This window comes from Rhinoraja longicauda, chromosome 8, assembly GCF_053455715.1.
Source record: "Rhinoraja longicauda isolate Sanriku21f chromosome 8, sRhiLon1.1, whole genome shotgun sequence".
In the NCBI taxonomy this organism is placed as follows: domain Eukaryota; kingdom Metazoa; phylum Chordata; class Chondrichthyes; order Rajiformes; family Arhynchobatidae; genus Rhinoraja; species Rhinoraja longicauda.
In genome coordinates this window covers 61,363,973-61,381,676 of record NC_135960.1, presented here as the reverse complement: position 1 = coordinate 61,381,676, position 17,704 = coordinate 61,363,973, and the positions used below count along the sequence as shown (strand labels likewise).

Sequence of the window (17,704 nt, the reverse complement as noted above, 5' to 3'; positions counted from 1 at the left end):
CCCAAATCCAGATTATTAATATGATATATGAAGAATCCTAATTCGGACCCATATAGTTTCGTCCAGATCATTAATATGAAATAAGAAAAATCCTAACTATGACCTCCTGTATGGTTGCCTCTAGTCTAGAACAAGGGGCCACAGTTTAAGAATAAGGGATAGGCCATTTAGAACAGAGATGAGGAAAAACTTTTTCAGTCAGAGGGTTGTGAATCTGTGGAATTCTCTGCCTCAGAAGGCAGTGGAGGCCAATTCTCTGAATGCATTCAAGAGAGCTGGATAGAGCTCTTAAGGATAGCGGAGACAGGGGGTATGGGGAGAAGGCAGGAACGGGGTACTGATTGAGAATGATCAGCCATGATCACATTGAATGGCGGTGCTGGCTCGAAGGGCCGAATGGCCTCCTCCTGCACCTATTGTTTATTGTCTATTGTCTACAACACAATATTTCACTGCTATTCCTTTTATTGTTGCAGGCGATCCCTACATTATGGGGAGTTATGTTCCCAGAAAACGGTGTAGATCATAAATTTCCTTAACACAACACTGCATCTGCATGAGTCACAAAATGCGATGAAAAATAAAATCCATTTTGGATTTATTTATTTACTCGTTTTCCAGGTAAATTTTGTGAGAGCAAATTTCATTTAGTTTTAGTTTTTAGTTTCAGAGATACAGTGTGGGAACAGGTCCTTCAACCCACTGAGTCCACGCCAACCAGCGATCACCTCTGGTTCCATTCTACCGACCAGGGACAATTTACAGAAGCCAAATAACCTACAGACTTGCACGTCTTTGGAATGTGGGAGGAAACCGGAATCGTTCGGAGAAAACCCACGCGGCCACTGGAAGAACGTATTAACAATGTACAGACAGCACCCATGGTCAGGATTGAACCCGGGTCTACGGCGCCGTAAGGCAGCACCTCTACCGCTGCACCACGGTGCTGCCCTTATCCATCCCTCACATTTTTGGAGAGTGATTTGTGAATTCTGTGAGGGTAAGTTTCAATTTACCAAATGACTATACCTTGGGCGTCACCAGTACTTGGTCAATATTTTTTCCATGCTACAAGAGGACATTTTGTTTCTTGGCCTCTCCGATTATGTTTAACTGCTTGTTTTAAGAACGTAGAGAGAAAAAAATTAGAGTTATAGACTGGGCATATCATCAGTATGGGGAAAATGCCAGAATTTATTATTAAACGAGCAATAACAGGACACTTGGAAAATAATAATTTAACGGGGTAGAGTCAGTATAAATTTAAAAAAAGATAAATCTATTGAAATTTTTGAGGTTTTAACTGGGTGAACCAGTTGATACAAAGTGGTCAGTCTTTAAGTAAACATTTGAAATAATGCATAACAAGAAATTCTTAAAATAAAACCAGAGCAAATGGTACAAGACTAATATACTGGCATGGAATTAGGGTTGGTTAGTGGACAGTTAAAAAGGATGAATAAACAATTAAAATGTTATTTCAGTCAAGCAGAAGAATCCAGATGACCATTGGTTAAATGTCAACAACATAAAATAGCACTTGGTATCTGGACAGCAGTTTTAACAATACTAGGTTGGTTGATGAATAAACCTCTAAACAGGTACATTGTCCTAACAATGTACCTGTCTAACTGTTTCTTACATGTTAGGATAGTCCCAGCCTCAACTACCTCCTCCGGCAGCTTGTTCCACACACCCACCACCCTTTATATGAAAAGGTTACCCCTCAGATTCCTATTAAATCTTTTCCTCTTCACCTTAAACCTCTGGTCCTCGATTCACCTACTCTGGGCAAGAGACTCTGTTCATCTACCCGATCTATTCCTCTCATGATTTTATACACCTCAATGAGATCACCCCTCATCCTCCTGCACTCCAAGGAATAGAGTCCCAGCCTCCTCAACCTCTCCCTGCAGCTCAGACCCTCTAGCCCTGGCGACATCCTTATAAGTCTTCTCTGTACCCTTTCCAGCTTGACAACATCTTTTCTACAACATGGTGCCCAGAACTGAACACAATACTCTAAATGCGGCCTCACCAACGTCTTATGCAACTGCAACATGACCTCCCAGCTTCCACACTCAATACTTAATCAGTCCGAATCAACATCACCATCCGTTGCTCGGAATAACTCCCTGAGAGTATTAACTGGCTCAGTATCGTTCGACTGCACCCAGGGCAATTGTTGTGGCATGTTGCCTTCTGGGTTAGCACTTCTGTCATTGATGGCTTGAATTCCATCTTGCCACTGGAGCACATTCTCCAGCAGGTGGCCTTCTGGGCAAGAAGGGTTTCCGATGTAAACTTGAGTGGTCGTAGAGTGTTGTTGAAGTTACAAACTGCCTTGATTGCACTAGGGACTGAGCACAGTACTGTTTATGCAAGTGCGAGTTTACCTCAGTCACCCATTGCGTAAGTAGGGGTGTGTCTGTAGTCTTCATTACAAATGAACCCATCATGTTTCAAAATATCATTCTGCTTCTCTGAGAGGTTCACAGTTGAGCTTACTGTCCAGAAGCAATTTACCATGTGACAAACCATTAGCCAATCTGTCATTCTGATAGTGTAGACAGCAATAAAGAACTCAACTGCTATTTTAATGCTATATCTTTTTTAATTTATGGTCACTTAAATAGGGATTTTTTTTCCCCAAATGCCTGGCAAATCCTGCGCATTTAAATGTTTCCAGCAGTAAAAATAGAAATAACCAAACCAGGAAATTACACCTTTGGAATGGTGTTGACACAGTTTATCTTTTTATATCTCTCTCAACTTTAATTTAAAGAATATTTTAATCTTTGTTTTCTGTTTTCGCTGCCTTCCACATATCGGTTAGCAAAGCCCAGAACTAACAATTTTGATGGGTCCTAACTAACTCACTATTGAATCTGCATAGTGCCTGACTTCTACTAACAAATCAATTGGAAGAGCAGATAGATTCTCAGCTGCTGCATACTCTATAAACACAGCATCCCTTTTCAAATTAAACATACAAAAGATACCAAAGTTGAAAGCCTGAGAAGCTACCGCCTGGCATTATAATCAAACTTGCAGTGCAAAAGAAAACTGGTTGGCAATTTTAACAACCAAAATCAGATTCTACCCACTTTTTTTCTCTTTTGTATTTTACGGTAATATTATTTTCATTAATAAAGATGTATCTGCTGAGAAAATGAACAAAATTAATTTGCAGTACAGCAGACTGATATAGGATGGATTTCAAGGAATATGTTTATTCTGACGAGTAAACTTTGTTCAATGAGGAATGGGTGGTAACTTGTAGCCTTCTGCTCTCTGGCATGAACACTAGACTATTATGCCATGCTTACTTTAAAACTAATATAAAATAAAACTGAATCTGGTGCCAATTGGATTATTACTTCTGTTCATCAAAAATAAGATTATTTTTTTCTGTTACTTATCTGACCTTTCTGTCCTGGGCCTCCTCCATTGTCAGAGTGAGGCCCAGCGCAAATTGGAAGAACAGCACCTCATATTTCGCTTGGGTACTTTATACCCCAGCGGTATGACCATTGACTTCTCTAACTTCAGATACCCCTTGCTTTCCCTCTCTATCCCCCCCCCCCTCTTCCCAATTCTCCCACTAGTCTTACTTTCTCTGATTACGTTCTATCTTTGTCCCGCCCCCTCCCCTGACATCAGTCGGAAGAAGGGACTCGACCCGAAACGTCATCCATTCCTTCTCTCCAGGGATGCTGCCTGCCCGCTGAGTTACTCCAGCATTTTATGTCTACCCTTGATTTAAACCAGCATCTGCAGTTCTTTTCTAGACATAAATCACTTCTATATTGCATTATCGCCCAAATTCCTAAAAATTCATGATACCTAGTCTAATAGATTAAGCAATGCTAAATATCAAGTCAATGTGTCCAGAAATGTGAAATGAAAAACCCAATTTTTCCAAATTTGCAGGAGGTTGTGAAAAATTTGATGTCTTTTGGTTATGTGTGTATGTAAGCTGAATTTAATTTGGATTGTGAATAGAATGATTTTTCTTGGGCCATGATGACTAATGATGTCTTTGTTATTGTTTGCAACAAGGTTAAAGTATCATGAATTTTTAGGAATTTAGGCGATAAGGCAATATAGAAGTGATTTATGTCTCGGAAAGAACTGCAGATGCTGGTTTAAATCAAGGGTAGACATAAAATGCTGGAGTAACTCAGCGGGTCAGGCAGCGTCCCTGGAGAGAAGGAATGGGTGACATTTCGGGTCGAGTCCCTTCTTCCGACTGATGTCAGCGGAGGGGGCGGGACAAAGATAGAATGTAATCAGAGAAAGTAAGACTAGTGGGAGAATTGGGAAGGGGGGGGGGAAATAGAGAGGGAAAGCAAGGGGTATCTGAAGTTAGAGAAGTCAATGGTCATACCGCTGGGGTATAAAGTACCCAAGCGAAATATGAGGTGCTGTTCTTCCAATTTGCGCTGGGCCTCACTCTGACAATGGAGGAGGCCCAGGACGGAAAGGTCAGATTGGGAATGGGAGGGGGAGTTGAAGTGCTGAGCGGAGGTGTTTAGCGAAACGATCGACTAGCCTGCGCTTGGTCTCACCAATGCAGAGAAGTTGACACCTGGAACAGCGGGTACAGTAGATGAGGTTGGAGGAGGTGCAGGTGAATCTCTGCCTCACCTGGAAAGACTGTTTGGGTCCTTGGATGGAGTCGAGGGGGGAGATAAAGGGGACAGGTGTTGCATCTCCTGCGGTTGCAGGAGAAAGTACCTGGGGAGGGGGTGGTTTGGGTGTGAAGGGACGAGTTGACCAGGGAGTTTCGGAGGGAACGTTCTCTGCGGAAAGCAGAAAGGGGAGGAGATAGGAAGATGTGGCCAGTAGTGGGGTCCCGTTGGAAAGAAATTCTTTATTTTGTTATGCAGAAGACATTACTCAAACTGGTTTTACGGGTTCTGCAATACCAACAGTTCACGTTTAATTTGCTGCACCATGAATACATCATGTTAAATGGTTGTGACATGGCACAGTGCCCGGTAAAAATAATCAAAACATCAGCATTGGATCAGGAAAAGTGATATAAATCTGGGATATTTTGAAATCAGAGAAAAGAAATCAAATGTAAAGGTCAAATAAGAACCAAACATACACAATAGAAATTATTTTTAAAAATCCCTTTTCACAATGCCTAACACCATTTTGTGTTGTTTAGGTTTTGTATACTCTTCAGAATATATTTAAACCACTGGAACCCTCAATTAAGAATAAAAATATATTCCAGATTGTGCCTATTTCAGGAGTGTTTATAATAATTTGGTCTATTGTAATTCCACTTCAATTTTAACTCTCTGGCACTCTTTCTCAAACACCCAGCAGAAGGTATCTCAGGATATCTTACTAAAGATGTATCGTTTTCATCAGCTCACCAATAAAAAGTATAACATTTATATCCTCACTTTTAAATAAATGTGCAGTGTGTCCCTAAATTATGATTTAATGAATTGGAAAGATTATTTTGAAGTACTTGATCATCTTGTGTTAATATTCCATAATTTCTATTAATGACTTGCCCTATTTAAATTGCTGGATATAAAACACTTTATAATGTCTCTCATGACCTCCAAACAAGTAAAAGTACTTTTAAATTGTCATGACTGTTTAATGTGGCAGCTAATTTGTTACAAAAGTGAATGAGTCAACGACTTGATAATCTTTCTTTGTGATTGACAAAGGATAAATACTTCCCACAAATGGTGAGATGTGCCACGTTCTTCAAAGGAACCATAGAATTGTTTATATCCATCTGGGAGGGAAGTGGGACATAGTTTAACATGGCATCCAACAGTACAAGCGAAACTAAACTTCAAAAGTGCCCTCGGAATTCCTAAAGATATGAAAGAAGCTACAGGTAGTGTAAGAAAATAACTGCAGATGCTGGTACAAATCGAAGGTATTTATTTCACAAAATGCTGGAGTAACTCAGCAGATCAGGCAGCATCTCAGGAGAGAAGGAATGGGTGACGTTTCGGATCGAGACCCTCTGAAGAAGGGTCTTGACCCGAAACGTCACCCATTCCTTCTCTCCTGAGATGCTGCCTGACCTGCTGAGTTACTCCAGCATTTTGTGAAAGAAGCTACAGGTCCACCACGGATTTTCTAGCACCCTTGGTTCCAGAGCCTTTTTGGATTAGCCATTTTGCCAGACCATTGGAGGTCACGGCCTCCGAGAGGAGTCCAATGGTACCGGAACTGTCCACCTAGGTCACCAGGGATGCCAAGATACCGGCTCACAAAGTCGGCCTCGGAAGTCAGCTATGGGAACGGATCTGTCAACTCCGGCCGGGCCGGAGTTCCACAGCACCGGCCGCAGGGAGCAAATTCGATCAGCCGATTGGCGCGGAAGTCCCGATGAGGTTGAGATTGGCCACTTCACCCAGCCTAAGCACCACATTTGCAGGGGGACTTCCCAGGGGTGGGGGGCGGGGATTTTAAGTGCGGTCTCGCAATTTTGTCCGGATTAAAGGAATTGCCGGATCACCAGTTGCCGGAAAATCGGTAATGGACCTGAATATAAAAGCAATCTTTCTCTATACCTGCTGACTTCCAACACTCAAATGTCATGTTGGGCAGCTGAAGAGTCGATCATGAAACTATTCAAAATGGAGGCCATTGGGTCCACTTTACCATTGGATAAGTTGGCCATGTGCTTGGGAGGAAAGCAGTCACAGTGACTCATCACTAGCCCCAACCATTGTGCATTTTTGACACAACTATCTCCAGCGTTGTGGGACAGCAGCTCTACCAGCTGCTCCACATGGAAAGTAATGTTAAGTGGACATATTTCTCCTTCTGGTGCAACCACTGCTCCTTCTCCTCCTCCTCCTCTTGTCCAAAACGTGTGACTGAGTAGGGATTATCATGAGGCAACTAATTATGAAAATATTTTTCACATTCCAACAGAAAGAAAAAGACGATAAACTTAAAAGAAAATTCTCAATAACAAAGGAGTACTTAAGCATGGAGGGAAAAAACAAGAGTGGAAGATGGCCTCAAAATGTGGTCACATCAGTTCAGATGGTTCCTTGAGATGGTTGCTACAAGCCATGTTCAACAGTGGTTTGTAGCAACCCTGAGCATCCATTTCATACCAGTGGATCTATGACAGTAATGTGTAGCATGTGTTACCATTCAGTAAATCCAATGAGAAGCCAAAGGCATGGGCTATTGGCAACAACCAGTTTATACTTGCTGCATGGGTGAGATGGATTGCATTCTTTCTGTAGTTTGGAGTGAATCTAAATTATGTGTCCTGTGATTCCAATCTGAATCCCTTTATTAAAAAAAGAGATTTGACATGCTAGTGGAGGCCCAGGCCAGGTCAATACATTTCAATGTTCCTTTAGTAGTGCTTCTCAAATCCAGGATCACCGCCATCTGCCATGTCACAAGCAAGAGACCAGCATGGCCAACATCGCCACCAAATCACACAACTATGCTGACATTCATTGTTGCTCCCCTTATAGCTAGATTCAAATCATAGAACTAGCCATCAATGGTGACCCACCACCATCTCCCAAGACCAAAGAAAGACAACTTTTGCAACGTTGCTAGAAAGACAACTTTTCCAATGTTGCTAGAAAGACAACTTTTCCAATGTTGCTCATATTCCAAGAATGAATACATTAAATCTTACATCCTAACTTTTTTTTAAATTACTCGTAAGATGTCTTAAAAATACTAATTTTGCACAAAAAAAAAATTCTTTTGAGCTCACCATAAGAAGTTTCGAGCTGTTTTATTGAGTTGGGAGGCTGTGACCAACAGGGTATTGCAGTGTCTGAGTCCGGGACCCAGTAATGGCTGATCACCATCTCTATCAATGATTTGTCTGAGGGGACCAAATTTGAAAGTTTGCTTATGACACAAATCCAAGTGGGAGACCAAGTAAGAAGGGGGATGTAGAATGGAATCAAAGGGATAGTGACCAGCTGAGTGAGGGATGGACAATGTGGCAGATCATAATCATGTGATAGTAGAATTAGGCCATTCGGCCCATCATGTCTACTCTGCCATTCAATCATGGCTGATCTATCTCTCTCTCCTAACCCCATTCTCCTGCCTTTTTCCCATAATCTCTGACACCCATACTAATCAAGAATCTATCTACCTCTGCCTTAAATATATCCACTGATTTTGCCTCCACCGACTTCTGTGGCAATGAATTCCACACATTCACCACCCTCCAACTAAAGAAATTCCTCCTCATCTCCTTCTTAAAAGAACGTCCTTTAATTCTGAGGCTGCGACCTCTAGTCCTAGACTCTCCCACTAGTGGAAACATCCTCTCCACGTCCACTCTATCCAAGCCTTTCACTGTTCTGTACGTTTCAATGCATTTTACAAAGAGAGCTTGGTTATCCGCACCTTCATGGCTTAACAGTTGTTGGTCAATCAAACATGCCAGTTAATCCAATTACAACCCAAGAGGCTCCCATGGAAGTTACATGACCTTGCCCCAGGAGCTCACGTGGTGCTGATCCAGTGCCAGTCTGGGAGCTTCCTCAGTGCTGACCCAATGTTGACCTGGAGATTCTCTCACTACTACTTCCATACTGACACTGAAGTGATTGTGAAGTCAGAGGAAGGAATGTAGGGGGAGGGGGAGGTAAGAAATTAGTGCAAATCCAGGTTTGGTACAGGGGAGAGGCAGGGGGAGAAAATGGGGGGGGGGGGAGGGAAGGGGGGGGGGGGAAGGGAAGGGGGGGGGGGAAGGGGGAGGAGGGGGCATTTGTTAGAGATGACCTAAAATTGAAGAATTCAATGTTCATACTGTGTAGGAAGGAACTGCATATGCTGGTTTACACCGAAGATAGACACAAAATGCTGGGGTTATTCAGCAGGACAAGCAGCATCTCTGGAGAGAAGGAATGGGTGACGTTTCGGGTTGAGACTCTTCTTCAGACTGAAAGTCAGGGGAAAGGGAGACAGCGATAAGGAACGGGAAGGTATCAAAACGAGACATCAAAAGAGATGCAGATCAAGGAAAATGTAGAATAGATCAAAGTTAGCTAGGAGAAGGTGACAACAAAGTAAACCTCAAAGATAGGAGTTTCACCGTCAACATAGGCAGTTATTCCTCTGCTCCAGCTAGCCTCTCCTGCGGAGTTCCACAAGGCTCCATCCTAGGCCCCATTCTCTTCTCTCTATACATGCTCCCCCTTGGCCAAATCATTCAAAGGCACGGCATTTCTTTCCACTGCTATGCCGATGACACTCAGCTTTACCTCCCCCTGAAACCCAACAACCAGTCAAATTTAAACAGCCTCTCACACTGCCTTGAGGACATAAAATGTTGGATGGCACAGAACTTCCTCCAATTAAATGAGAGCAAGTCTGAGGTCATCCTATTCGCCCCCCCCCCCCCCCCCCCCGACTCCATCAAATTGATAACAGGCAGTCTTGGAAGTCTATCCTGCCTAGTCAAACCGCATGTCAAAAACCTCGGCATGATATTTGACTCTGCATTAAAATTTGATAAGCAAGTCAACGCTGTGGTAAAAGCCAGCTTCTTCCAACTTCGAACCATAGCTAAAATCAAACCTTTCCTCCAATTCGACGACACAGAAAAAATCATTCACGCTTTCATTTCCTCCCGCCTAGACTACTGCAACTCCCTATACACTGGGATCAGCCAATCTTCCCTGTCCCGCCTGCAACTGGTCCAAAACGCCGCAGCGAGACTCCTGACGGGTACCCGTAAAAGGGACCACATCACCCCGATTCTGGCCTCTCTCCACTGGCTCCCTGTACAGTACAGAATCAACTTCAAGCTCCTCCTATTCACGTATAAAGCCCTAAATGGACACTCCCCCCCCTACATCAAAAATCTTCTAACCCCCCTCTCTAACTCCAGGTCCCTCAGGTCGGCCGACTTGGGGCTACTCACTATCCCGCGGTCTAGGCTTAAGCTCAGGGGTGACCGCGCTTTTGCGGTTGCAGCTCCTAGACTGTGGAACAGCATCCCTCTCCCCATCAGAACTGCCCCCTCCATCGACTCCTTTAAGTCCAGGCTCAAAACCTATTTCTACTCCCTAGCGTTTGAGGCTCATTGAGGAGGCGCTGTGAACTGTTTGCGTGCTACTGTATGTTTCATTTTTTTTCCATTGGAACCTAATCAGATGTACAGCACTTTGGTCAACGTGGGTTGTTTTTAAATGTGCTATACAAATAAAATTGACTTGACTTGACTTGACTTGACAAAATGCTGGGGTTATTCAGCAGGACAAGCAGCATCTCTGGAGAGAAGGAATGGGTGACGTTTCGGGTTGAGACTCTTCTTCAGACTGAAAGTCAGGGGAAAGGGAGACAGCGATAAGGAACGGGAAGGTATCAAAACGAGACATCAAAAGAGATGCAGATCAAGGAAAATGTAGAATAGATCAAAGTTAGCATTTGATCAGGTTGAATGGTCTTATTTATTTTCGGTGATGGAAAATATGCAGCTAGGGGAGAAATTCTGTACATGGATAAAACTGTTATATACAAATCCCACGGCCAGAATATTTACAAACCAAAGGTTGTCATCGAAATTTAGCCTATCTAGAGGTTGTAGACAAGGATGCCCGTTATCCCCATTATTATTTGCGCTTGCTATTGAGCCACTGGCAGAAAGAGTTAGGGGGCATCCGGAAATACATGGATATAACACAAAGGATACAGTGAATAAAATTTCTCTATACGCAGATGACGTATTAATTTACATCACAAAACCAGAAATTAGTATTCCAAACCTATTAAAGTTAATAACCCAATTTGGTTCATTTTCAGGATACAGAATAAATTGGAATAAAAGCGAAATTATGCCAATAAGGGAACATAATAAACAGATAATACAACAATTTCCATTTAAAATAGTAAATGAAAAATTTAAATATCTAGGTATCTATGTAACTAAGATATATACATCATTATTTAAAGCAAATTTCCCCCCATTATTGAACAAACTACATAAGAATATTCAATATTGGAAAACACTCCCTATCTCAATGGTTGGCAAAATTAATGCCATAAAAATGATTTTTTTACCGCAAATATTATACCTTTTTCAGACAATTCCGATATATCTGACAAAAAACTTTTTTTAAAAATTGGACTCTATTGTTAATGATTTTATCTGGGATTATAAGAATCATAGGATAAACAAAAGACACTTGTGTAAATCAAAAATAAATGGAGGCCTGGCTTTACCCAATTTTTTGTTTTATTTCTGGGCAGTTAATATTAAAAATATGAATTTCTGGTTGGAAGAAATAGATCATCAACCAGACTGGTTAAAAATGGAAAAGGAAGATTGTTTACCTTTTGATATTGGTTCGATATTATTTGCTACGTCTAAATTAAACAAAAAAATTTATAGGGAAAACCCTATAATATTTAGTGCTACACGAATTTGGAAACAATTAAAAAAGACATTAAAATTAGATAATTTATCACTTTTTCTTCCAATTGTGAATAATCCTTTGTTTAAGCCTTCATGGGTAGACAGGGGTTTTACACAATGGAAGGATTATGGAATTAAAAATATGGGACAACTTTATAAGGAAGGCACCTTTCTGACATTTCAGGAGTTGCAACAGACTTATGGTCTTCGTGGAAATGATTATTTCAGATATCTTCAACTTAGAGATTATGTAAAATCGAACTCCCAAAATTTTCGAATTAGAAATTCAGAAATTCTTGATGAATGTTGGAACAAACATCCTAATACAGAAAAATTAATATCTTATATATATAATATCTTATTAGACAGTGACATTCCCTCCACGGACTTATACAGACAAAAATGGGAAAAAGAATTAAACCAAGTAATTACGAAAGATACTTGGGAAGAAAGTTTGCAACATATACATCAGTGTTCACTAAACGCCAGACATTCTCTAATACAATTTAAAGTAATACATAGGTTACACTATTCAAAAACAAAACTACATAAAATTTTCCAACTTATCTCACCTAAATGTGATAAATGTCAACATTTAGAAGCTACATTATTTCATATGTTCGCAAACTGTATAAAAATTAAAAAATTCTGGGTAAATATTTTTAGCATAATATCTAAAGTAACCAGCACACAATTGGACCCAGATCCAAAATTAATTATACTCGGAATATTAGAATTAAATCAAACATTTAGAGCAACACAAAGAAACTTTATGGATTATAGTTTAATAACGGGAAAAAAATTAATTCTAAAATTTTGGAAAGGCCCTACGGTCCCCACAATCAAAATGTGGATTATAGAAATGACGGAGACCTTAAACGTGGAAAGAATCAGATTTTCCCTGTTGGACAAACAGGAATTATTCATTGGAATATGGTCTCCTTTTATTGATTACTTAAAGGGTCAGAATGGTTCAGCACAGGAACCTGACTAGCACTCGGACTAAAGAATGGATGAAATGCTATACTTTGAAATGTACGTATATATCTCGAATGAAGTTTTTGTTATTTTAATAAATTTTTCCATTCTTCTTTAACTAACTTTTTCCTTATCTTTATAATTTGTTTTTGTTTTTGTTTTTATTTTGCTTCTCTCTCTTTTCTTTCTTTACTTCATCTATTTCTTTAGTTCTATCTAGTTTTTTTTAAAAAAAGGGGGCAAAAGGTATTGGAGACAATATAATAATAATTGACAATATTATCAATTTAAAAATGTATGACTGTAAAGATGTACCTATCTCCAATAAAAATTTATCTCAAAAAAAAGAGAAGGTGACAACAAAGTAAACAGGGATAAAATGTAATTAGGAAGACAGTCAGACTGGTCGGAAAACTGGGAAGGGGGAGGGATGGAGAGAGAGGGATAGCAAGGGTTCTTGAAGTTAGAGAAATCAATGTTCATACCGCTGAGGTGTAAGCTGCCCAAGCGAAATATGAGGTGCTGTTTCTCCAATTTGCGCTGGGCCTATCAATGTTCAAGCTGTTGGGCTGCAAGCTAGACCTGGTCCATGAGACAAATGTCAAATGAAGTACACCCGAGGATGAGGGGTGATTATATATAGGTGTATAATATCATGAGAGGAATAGATAGGGTAAATGCACAGGGTCTTTTACTGAGAGTAGGGGAATCAAGAACCATAGGATATAGGTTTAAGTTGAGGGGGAAATTATTTAATAGGAACCTGAGGGGTAACATTTTTACACAAAGGCGGGTAGTTATGTGGAACGAGCTGTCAGAGGAGGCAGTTGAGGCAGATACAATCACAATGTTTAAGAAACATTTAGACAGGCAATTGAATAGGATAGATTTAGTAGGATATTGGCTAAATGCAGGCTGGTGGGACTAGTGTAGATGGGGCATGTTGGTCAAGTTGGGCCAAAGGGCCTATTTCCACACTGTATGACTCTATAAAGTGTGCCGGTCATTGAAATGCTGAATAATCATGGTTTGTCTGAATCGAGGAAAATTGTCGTCCACTTCAACGCATAAAAGAGAAAAGGTTTTTTTTAGATGTTGACAGCGTGGGAAAAGTTGATGTTCAAAGGGACACAGGTCACCGAAAGCTAATGTGCTAGTGCTCCAAGAAATTACTAAGGTAAATGGCATGCTGGTGATACAAGAGACTGCAGATGCTGGAATCTAGAGCAAAAGACAAGGTGCTAGACAAACTCAACAGACCAGGCAGCATCTGTGGAGGAAATAATCAGACGATGCTTTTGGTTCGTGTCTGGAAAAGAGTCGTGGCCTGCAACATCGTCTGTCCATTTACCCCCACTGATGCTGCCTGGAATGCCTAGTTACTCCACCAATCTTATTTGTGCCCTTTGGCATATTAGTCTTTATTATGAGTCGATTTCAGTTTTGAAGTAAGTACATTGGTGAGAATGCACTTGAAGTGCTGCCGACAGTTTTGCACTCATTATCCAAAAAACCCCCATTCACTCAGCAAAGGGTTCATATGCAGTGCAAGGAAGATTCACCTTGAGAAGGTGGGAGGAGAAGGGAGAAGGGTAAGGGGGAGGTGAAGGGGGGAAGGGGGAGGTGAAGGGGGAGGTGAAGGGGGGAAGGGGGAGGTGAAGGGGGAGGTGAAGGGGGGAAGGGGGAGGTGAAGGGGGGAAGGGGGAGGTGAAGGGGGGAGGGGAAGGAGAAGGGGGAGAGGGGAAGGTGAAGGGGGGAGGGGAAGGTGAAGGGGGGAGGGGAAGGTGAAGGGGGAGGGGAAGGTGAAGGGGGAGGGGAAGGTGAAGGGGGAGGGGAAGGAGAAGGGGGAGGGGAAGGAGAAGGGGGGAGGGGAAGGAGAAGGGGTGGGGAAGGAGAAGGGGGGAGGGGAAGGTGAAGGGGAGGGGAAGGTGAAGGGGTGGGGAAGGAGAAGGGGGGTGGGGAAGGAGAAGGGGGGTGGGGAAGGAGAAGGGGGAGGGGAAGGAGACGGGGTGGGGAAGGAGAAGGGGGGAGGGGAAGGAGAAGGGGGGGAGGGGAAGGAGAAGGGGGGGAGGGGAAGGAGAAGGGGGGGAGGGGAAGGAGAAGGGGGGGAGGGGAAGGAGATGGGGGGAGGGGAAGGAGAAGGGGGGTGGGGAAGGAGAAGGGGGTGGGGAAGGAGAAGGGGGGAGGGGAAGGAGAAGGGGGGGAGGGGAAGGAGAAGGGGGGGAGGGGAAGGAGAAGGGGGGGAGGGGAAGGAGAAGGGGGGGAGGGGAAGGAGAAGGGGGGAGGGGAAGGAGAAGGGGGGTGGGGAAGGAGAAGGGGGGTGGGGAAGGAGAAGGGGAGGGGAAGGAGAAGGGGGGTGGGGAAGGAGAAGGGGGGAGGGGAAGGAGAAGGGGGGGAGGGGAAGGAGAAAGGGGAAGGAGAAGGGGGGAGGGGAAGGAGAAGGGGGGAGGGGAGGGGAGGGGAGGGAGGGTGCTGCACCAATGCAGGAGAGGCTTGGGCCCAACGGGTCCACTTGGTCCAGTATTACAATAAAACACTGGACTCTTGATGAGTGGCAAAACCTGCCACAGTCTAACGTTGGCCTACTCCTGCAGCCTTATTCTTAAGACAATAGCCTTATTTAAACATCCACGTTAAATCATCTAGGTACTTTGACCTGAGAGCCTATAAAAAATAAATAGAGCTGGGTGAATCACCAGCTCTTTTTGTCCCCTCCCCTGAACGCTGCAAAGACTGTTGACTGTTGACTCTCCCCTCCCCTCCCATCCCATCCGACCGCAGGTACGTGTGTGAAAGTCAATACCACGTTTACGTTCAGGTCTGAAGAAGGGTCTCGACCCGAAACCTCGCCCATTCCTTCTCCCCGGGGATGCTGCCTGACCCGCTGAGTTACTCCAGCTTTTGGAGTCTATTTACATTCAGTAAAATGTGCATTCAAGTACAACCGGCGATACAAAGGGAAAAGTCATCACTATTTTACAAATGCACCACAATTTCGACTTGAGGATTAAACTACCGCGCAAACGCTGGTTTCAAGGCTAACATTTAAAATAAAAATAGTATATTTGGGAAGCAGGGGGGAGATTACATCGCTAGTCGGAAGCATCAATCGCACCAGCCCACTGTTACACGGATTGGTCTCTTTCCGAGAGAAATTACACTACTTGGTCATGTTTCATGTTTCATGTTTCAAACTAGACGGACCCCTACGGGAAATACAAGAGCGTTCCCAAAAGCCACAAGTCACAAATCCACATAACCGTGTGTGCAAACGCCAGGCTCTGAAAGTATTTTAAAAAAGAAATGAACATCTCTTGTTTAATTCCACTTTGGTTTGTAGAGCAGCTTTGATGAAGGTGCCGGCTTGTCCCCCGGCCCGCCCCGCCCCGGCCCGGCCCGGCTCACGGGTCCGTGTTTCACCACCGACCACGGCCACGTACCCTTCATTGGCAGATGATTTACTTCCCGTTGTGGGTTAATTGTTTCTAAAAGCGGTCGCCCTGCGGATTCAGCACCGGACCCCCCAGTGTCAGCCCCACCGCGACCCCCAGTGTCATCCCCACCTGCTACCCCCAGTGTCATCCCCACTGCTACCCCCAGTGTCATCCCCACCCCAGTGTCAGCCCCACCGCGACCCCCAGTGTCAGCTTTAGTGCGACCCAGTGTCAGCCCCAGTACGACCCCAGTGCCATCCCCACCCCAGTGTCAGCCCCAGTACGACCCCCAGTGCCATCCCCACCCCAGTGTCAGCCCCAGTACGACCCCCAGTGCCATCCCCACCCCAGTGTCAGCCCCAGTGCGACCCCCAGTGTCATCCCCACCCCAGTGTCAACCCCACCTGCGACCCCCAGTGCCATCCCCACCGGACCCCCAGTGCCATCCCCACCCCAGTGTCAGCCCCACCCCAGTGCCATCCCCACCGGACCCCCAGTGCTACCCCCAGTGCCACCCCCACCCCAGTGCCTTCCCCACCCCAGTGCCATCCCCACCCCAGTGCCATCCCCACCCCAGTGCCATCCCCACCCCAGTGCCATCCCCACCGGACCCCCAGTGCCATCCCCACCGGACCCCCAGTGCCATCCCCACCGGACCCCCAGTGCCATCCCCACCCCAGTGCCATCCCCACCCCAGTGCCATCCCCACCCCAGTGCCATCCCCACCCCAGTGCCATCCCCACCCCAGTGCCATCCCCACCCCAGTGCCATCCCCACCCCAGTGTCAGCCCCACTGCCCCCCCGGTGCAGGCGCCTCGCCCAGCAGCTGGACCCAGCCAGGGCAGGGGGTTGACAGAACTCACCTGCAGCAGGAAGGTGTTGGGAAGCCGCCCGCCTGCCTCTCCCCTCTCTCTCGCTGAATGTCCCCCCCTGGCCCAGTCTACGGAGCAGCGCGGAGCGTGTCCATAGCGGCGCCTCGCACCAGACAACCTGCCTCGGCGGCGACTGGTTCCAATGGCCACCTGGAGCCGGACAACAAGCTGGGCCCGGATACCTGTCTCACTCAACTTCAGCGTCAAGGCAAGCTGCAGCAGGAAGAAGGTAGTACTGCACCCTCGGCACTGCGATCGGCGAGGCAGGACACACCCGACACTCTGCCAAAAACAATGCATCACCCGCCGTGGCAGGCAGCACAGTGTGCAGCAGGACATGCAATGTGCACAGGGGCAATCGATCCACCCACCGCCTGCAGTGAAACACCGCCTGCAGTCACCCGCCGCTCGCAATTCACTGCCCGCAAATCCCATTGCACTGCAGCTAACCACTCACTGCCTGCAACAAACCCGCTGTATGCAACAATCTATTGCCTGCAACAAATCCACTAGCCTGCAATAACTCACTAGCCTCTAATAGCCCACAAGCCTGCAAAAGTCCACCAATGCAACAGCCCACTAGCCTGTAGCAACCCTCTGCCCACAACAGCCTACTAGCCTGTGATACTCCACTGGCATGTCAGAATCCACCAGCCTGTAACAGCCCACCAGCCTGTAACAGCCCACCAGCCTGCAACAAACCCACTGCCTGCAACAAACCCACTGGCCTGTAACCGCCTACTCACGTGCAACAGCCCACTGAACTGCAACAGCCCACTAGCCTGCCACAGCCCACTAGCCTGTCACAGCCCACTAGCCTGCAACAACCCACTAGCCTGTCACAGCCCACTAGCCTGCCACAACCCACTAGCCTGTCACAGCCCACTAGCCTGCCACAGCCCACTAGCCTGCCACAGCCCACTAGCCTGCAACAACCCACTAGCCTGTAACAGTTACCCACTGCTTGCAACAACCCACCGAGTGCAACTCAATGCCAACTGGCGGAGCCCCTC

At 45.0% G+C, this 17,704-nt stretch overlaps 1 protein-coding gene across 1 annotated transcript in view; it reads right to left on the bottom strand.

Annotated features, from left to right (window-relative positions):
• Nucleotides 1-16,985, bottom strand: part of LOC144596037 (major facilitator superfamily domain-containing protein 6-like) — a 72,220-nt gene extending 55,235 nt beyond the window's left edge. The window contains exon 1 of the mRNA XM_078404115.1: nucleotides 16,683-16,985. The gene's annotated coding sequence lies outside the window, so the exon portion shown is untranslated. The remainder of the gene's footprint in view (nucleotides 1-16,682) is intronic.
• Between the last annotated feature and the right edge of the window lie 719 nt (nucleotides 16,986-17,704).